The sequence below is a fragment of the Engraulis encrasicolus genome, chromosome 6 (assembly GCF_034702125.1).
Source record: "Engraulis encrasicolus isolate BLACKSEA-1 chromosome 6, IST_EnEncr_1.0, whole genome shotgun sequence".
Lineage (NCBI taxonomy): Eukaryota > Metazoa > Chordata > Actinopteri > Clupeiformes > Engraulidae > Engraulis > Engraulis encrasicolus.
In genome coordinates, this window is record NC_085862.1 from 3,354,450 (window position 1) to 3,360,596 (window position 6,147).

At 38.9% G+C, this 6,147-nt stretch overlaps 1 long non-coding RNA gene across 1 annotated transcript; it reads right to left on the minus strand.

Annotated features, from left to right (window-relative positions):
* Positions 1-3,489: 3,489 nt before the first annotated feature.
* LOC134450145 (uncharacterized) lies at positions 3,490-5,341 on the minus strand. Its single transcript, XR_010035019.1, has 4 exons — positions 5,096-5,341; positions 4,791-4,834; positions 4,664-4,701; positions 3,490-4,081 (listed from the first exon to the last, which is right to left on the minus strand). It is a non-coding gene; the product is annotated as an uncharacterized LOC134450145 (long non-coding RNA).
* Between the last annotated feature and the right edge of the window lie 806 nt (positions 5,342-6,147).

The window sequence follows — 6,147 nt, forward strand, 5'->3', positions numbered from 1 at the left end:
AACATAACACCACTTCATCAATATTAATTAAACAACCGTAGTACCATTGTTGACCACAGGAACAGAACACTAAACAGTTGACAGAAGAAATACCCTATCAAACAGCAGATTCAATCATTCAAGATAACACTTAACCCCATAAAAATGTATGTATGTATTTACTTGTGTATGATACATGTAGCTCAGCTTTCGTTACATTCCTATGACCTGGTACACTTAACCAGAGTGGAAAGGCAAGTTAAACTTCTCCATAATTAATTTTACCCTATAAGTTAAAAACTCACAAGGAGGAACAAAATTCAACATTACATTTTACACCATTGGCAAAGTGCACCTAGTCTCTTTCTTTAAACTTCTGAGCTTTCCATTTTGTGTATGTGTGTATTCTATGTATGTACATGCATTCTGTCATGACTATATCAGTGTTGCAACTGCTTGTTACTGTAGTAACCAACTCCAATGTTTGAAAATTAATTTCCATAAACTGATTCTATGATTAATAATGTATTGTATAATAACACTAAACATCCATTCACTCACACATTCAGAAACTCATTCACTTATATAGTAGTCAATTTAACAACTCTGCCCTTAAAGTGTTAATATGACCCCCTCTCTGCAGAAGAGGCAGCCATCTTTAAATAGCTAGCACACAGCCATTCTGCCTGCAGAATAGACTATAGACGAGCTGGCAACAGCTGTCGTAAAAGGTCGTAAACCTCCCCAGTACACAAATAGACTAGAATATTCTTAAAACACACTACCCAACTAAAATTTAGTCAAATAGAGATAAAATTCATACTTACAACTTGCAATGACCCAATGGCACCTTCTCCTTGGCATTCCTTCTGTTCCTTGTTCTTTTGCACAAAGATTCCTTAAATTGATTTATCTAGAAATAAATCTATTAATTTCCTAATTACCCCATTAAATGTGCACGTGACTATAGCCCATTAAATTTCCAACCAGAAATGAATATATGTGTAAAGAAAACTTGTAATTTGGCAGATTTTCAGTAAATAAGAATTCACACTTACAGTATTAAAGACTTAGACAAGTAGGCCTATCTCCCAACAGTGTCTGTGAACAACCGTATCACGCACCAGTCGTAAAGTCTTCACGAAAAAAATGGGGGAATTTCTGGGGGAAATTGTGTACAAGGACGTGGTGAATTCACGATATTGCCCGTGTTTCGTGGTTGATTTACGGTTTCAGTCTCGTGGTTGATTTACGATATGCATTGAAAACTACGTGGTTGATTTACGATATGCATGCGTTGGCATTTGCGTTGGCATTTTTGCACAGGGGCGGGGACCGGCCGCGACAGAACCAGAACCAGGGAACGGCAGCTTTTGTGATATGCACCGGAATTCTCATCCGCCTTGTACAGGGTACAGTGGGGTAAATCAAATATAGCCTACCTGTGTAACAATTCGGTTCCTGCCGTACAGTGGGGTAAATCAAATATGGCCTACCTGTGTAGCCTAACAATTTTGTGATATGCACCGGAATTCTCATCCGCCTTGTACAGGGTACAGTGGGGTAAATCAAATATAGCCTACCTGTGTAACAATTCGGTTCCTGCCGTACAGTGGGGTAAATCAAATATAGCCTACCTGTGTAACAATTCGGTTCCTGCCGTACAGTGGGGTAAATCAAATATAGCCGAATTCCGGTGCATATCGATATCGGTTCCTGCCATACATTTGTCCCACATCGCTTGATGAGAATTCCGGTGCATATCACAAAAGCTGCCACACCGGCCGCGACAGAACACTGCAGATACATTCCTTTGATCAAAGTAGCCTACATCAAATGCACTGTAGCCATGACAGAACCGGCCGCCTCCCGATTTAAAACACCGCTGATAGCCTGATTACACTCATGCCCGTAGGCCTACTCCTTCCCAGTAAAAATAAAATAAAATAACGATTGAATAAATAAGTAGCCCCTCGTGCCTTCTTTATTGGAATGCGGAGGTAGGTGCAATGAAAATATCGGAGTGAGGAGTTAGGTGCAATGAAAAGCGAAAACATTTTATTATTGCCCGTGTTTCGTGGTTGATTTAAGATTTGAGTCTCGTGGTGGATTTACGATATGAATGCGTTGGCATTTGAAAACTACGTGGTTGATTTACGATATGCATGCATGTAGTCTACAACTAAAACGTGTTTTGGCAGCTGATGAATGGCAGCGCATCTTCCTGATTTCCACCTTCTGTTTAAAATGACACGGGGAGTGACATGAAGCCGCCCACCGATTTAAAACACCGCTGGTGATTAGGCTACACTCCTGCCCGTAGGCTATCTTTGAATTTACACTCCTGCCCGTATCCGTATCCACATGCATATGTAGCCTACTGCGTCAGGGCGGTGGGTCCCAGACGCTGATGCTACTGATGCTGATGCACCACTCCTACTCACCTTTTCTCTGAAAGATGCTGATGTAGGCCTAGTCACCACCTTGCCCAGTGGTTTTCAAAGTGTGTGTGTCACAAAGTGTTGATTAAATGGTCTCTCTTAACACTACTCTTACTGTATTATTATAAGGCACTCTAGAATGGTGCAAGAGCTCCCATTCATTTTCAATGGGCGGTATTTTCAATGGGACTATTATTGTATAGGTAGGTTTGATACCTCACTACATCTCCATCCAGAAGAATTGACCAGGATTATTACAGACACGGTATACACTAACATTTAATGTGCATTTACCACTGATATTATAGAAGAAACTCACACGATTTCAAGTATTTATTTACAGTATTTATTTACACACACACACACACACACACACACACACACACACACATGCGCGTGCACAGATTTTGGGGGGCAGGTGCATTGTTTAAAAAAAACACACACAAAAAAACAAATAAGCTTTGAATAATAATAATAATAACACTATAATGATAGTAATAAAAACAAAAGAAATCAACACAAAAACAACTAAAATGTGCCTTACACACACACACACACACACACACACACACACACACACACACACACACACACACACACACACACACACACACACACATGCGCGTGCACAGATTTTGGGGGGCAGGTGCATTGTTTAAAAGAAAAACACACACAAAAAAACAAATAAGCTTTGAATAATAATAATAATAACACTATAATGATAGTAATAAAAACAAAAGAAATCAACACAAAAACAACTAAAATGTGCCTTACACACACACACACACACACACACACACACACACACACACACACACACACACATGCGCGTGCACAGATTTTGGGGGGCAGGTGCATTGTTTAAAAAAAACACACACAAAAAAACAAATAAGCTTTGAATAATAATAATAATAACACTATAATGATAGTAATAAAAACAAAAGAAATCAACACAAAAACAACTAAAATGTGCCTTACACACACACACACACACACACACACACACACACACACACACACACACACACACACACACACACACATGCGCGTGCACAGATTTTGGGGGCAGGTGCATTGTTTAAAAAAATCACACACAAAAAAACAAATAAGCTTTGAATAATAATAATAATAACACTATAATGATAGTAATAAAAACAAAAGAAATCAACACAAAAACAACTAAAATGTGCCTCACGGTAGCCAGACTGAGCCCTCCTTGTGAATCAGGTCTGGAGTAAAGTACTTGGTAAATGTTAAAGGGACACTGTGCAGGAAATGGTCAAAAAAGGTACTGCAACTATGCTGCTCATTGAAACTGGGCTGCATATTGCCAAATTTGGTCTTTACATGAAAGTGTACTAAGTAATAAACAAATATTTTCTAGTATGGTCCGAGTGCAGTCATTTTTGCAGCTGAAAGTGGCTATTTTTGGAAATTCAAAATGGCGGACTATGTTGAAGATCCCTTTTTCATGTATGAAAAGTGCAATTTTTCCAGTCATAATGAATACTTAGAATTTGATGGTGGTTGTGTACTCATGAAAAAGGTAACATTAGTGAAAGGGCAGCATGAATTCTGGAAATAGATTTGAATGTCGATGATAATCAGGCCAGCGTCATGGTGCCTCCCTTCATGGCGAGTGCTGGGGAGCTTTGAGGTCACTGAGAGAGAGAATTGTAAACATTAGACAGCTCTGTAGTTTTTCATTTCTACCAAATCTATAATTGTTAATTTGTACCACAATTGCATGTGAATATATATGTGGAGACAGCAACATGACAGCAGGGAATCTGGCCTTTTCCGCTGGAAAATACTGGTGTAGCTGGGCCATTCATGTCAACACAGTAATTTGCAAGTCGCTCACCCATTTGCAAGTAAGGTTGTTATGACACCCGGTCGCTTTCAGCCATTAAGTGCACTTAGAGCTGTTACTCAACACACTGCTACTATTTCACACATTTTAAACGTTGCCATTTTGCAGGAAGAGGAGCACCAGTTTCATTTCTCAACATTTGAAACAAAACTGTAAACAAAATTAATTGTGACCAGTTGATAATGGTTAATTATGTCCCTTTAAATGACTGTGATTGATGTTGAGGTTTATTTTTAGTTTAGTTTTCAAGTTGTACTCGTACATACATAGTGACATGTACATACATAGTGTAAGTAGTAAAGAAAAAAAATCTGGTTCAAAGCCTTGGATACTGTAGATGTAACATCAATGAAACATGCAACATAATTACCTTAAACTGTCTGCCAGGTTGGAGCGAAATCCTTCCCGCTGAAAAAGAGTTTGTTAACAGTTCATTAACTAGGTCACAAGTAGGGTACAAGTGCTATCGTAACAGTAATTTGCTGTGTAGTACTTACCATTCTGGGCATGGTTCCCATTTCAGAAGTCTTTGGAACACTCCCTGTGAAGGGAATACAATTATGTAATTTGTAGTTTGTAAAAGTGTGTATACACTGCAATTACCATTACATGACTTGTCTTTATTCCGTAAAATGCACCATTCACTTGTATAGATCCATACATTGTTCAAACATGGTATAATTTTGAATGATTTACTTGTTAATAAGTGAGAGGCAACCCCGTACCAATTATATTTTCCCCTAACGTTAACACCAGTTTATTATTTCTACTGTACTTTTCATATGCAATAAGCATGTCTTACCCTCCTTGTTCTTTCTTTCAAAACCCCAGCAATGGGGTATGTTTCGGCCTGGTGGTACTGGCACGCTGATAACAGAAAAGGGACAAATAAGTTACTTATTACTCCGGTAACAATATTTAATTGAGAGACCACTGGTTTGAGAGACCACTGGTTCACTACTGGTTAACACATGCACACTTAAGTGATTTATTATGTAGTCATTTGCGCTTACCTCGTTGTTTTCTCACCAGGCCGGCAACTCTTCTTTTGCCTACATGATTTGATATAAACAAGTATTTACTCAAATTGTAGCATATGTCAACACAATTAGATTTCACAGATAACATACAGTTTTGGCAGATTCATTGACTTTTGACAACTCACAGGTTTGTCTTTATATTCACAGTAAGAACACGCCCTTTGAAGCTGCAGCAGGACATAGAGGGCCGCTATCTTAACCTTCGACAGAGGAAGCAAGCTCTGTACCGAAAGAATGGTATCTTTGTAATGTCCATAGAAAGTATTTCAGGATTTTTTAGTTAGTGCAGCTTACGCATAACCTCTCAGTCCTTGTATTTTCTGATTGTTTTCCAGACAGTGGTCAGTTGCGTCATCGTCTGCGGAGCGAGATGACTGTTGTTAAGAACAGGCTTCTTAAAGACATTGCCACCTTCAACAGTGCATCGCCAACAACGACAATCGACATTGGAACCGTGGAGCGATCATTGTCAGGAGATGGACCAGCTGTTTTTTGGCCTTGGGATGTGCAGGGGAGTGGTAAGAGAATTGTTCATTTATTCTGTTTTAGGCTACTCAAGTGTTTTTTTTTGTCATTCAAACATTTAAGTGACACCATTACAAATCTTGAAACTGCCAGTTTTCAATTACATACTGACAATTACCACATGGAAAAGTGACAGGGGGGTGGGGCCATCAAGGGTGTTACAGGCCCATCTAATTAGTATTCAAACAACAGAAACTGGATTAATTTACTAGTACTTTTTCACACTTGTAAGGAAACAACAATGCTGTTAATATGTCTGTACTCTACTCTACTCTACTCTTTGCCTTTC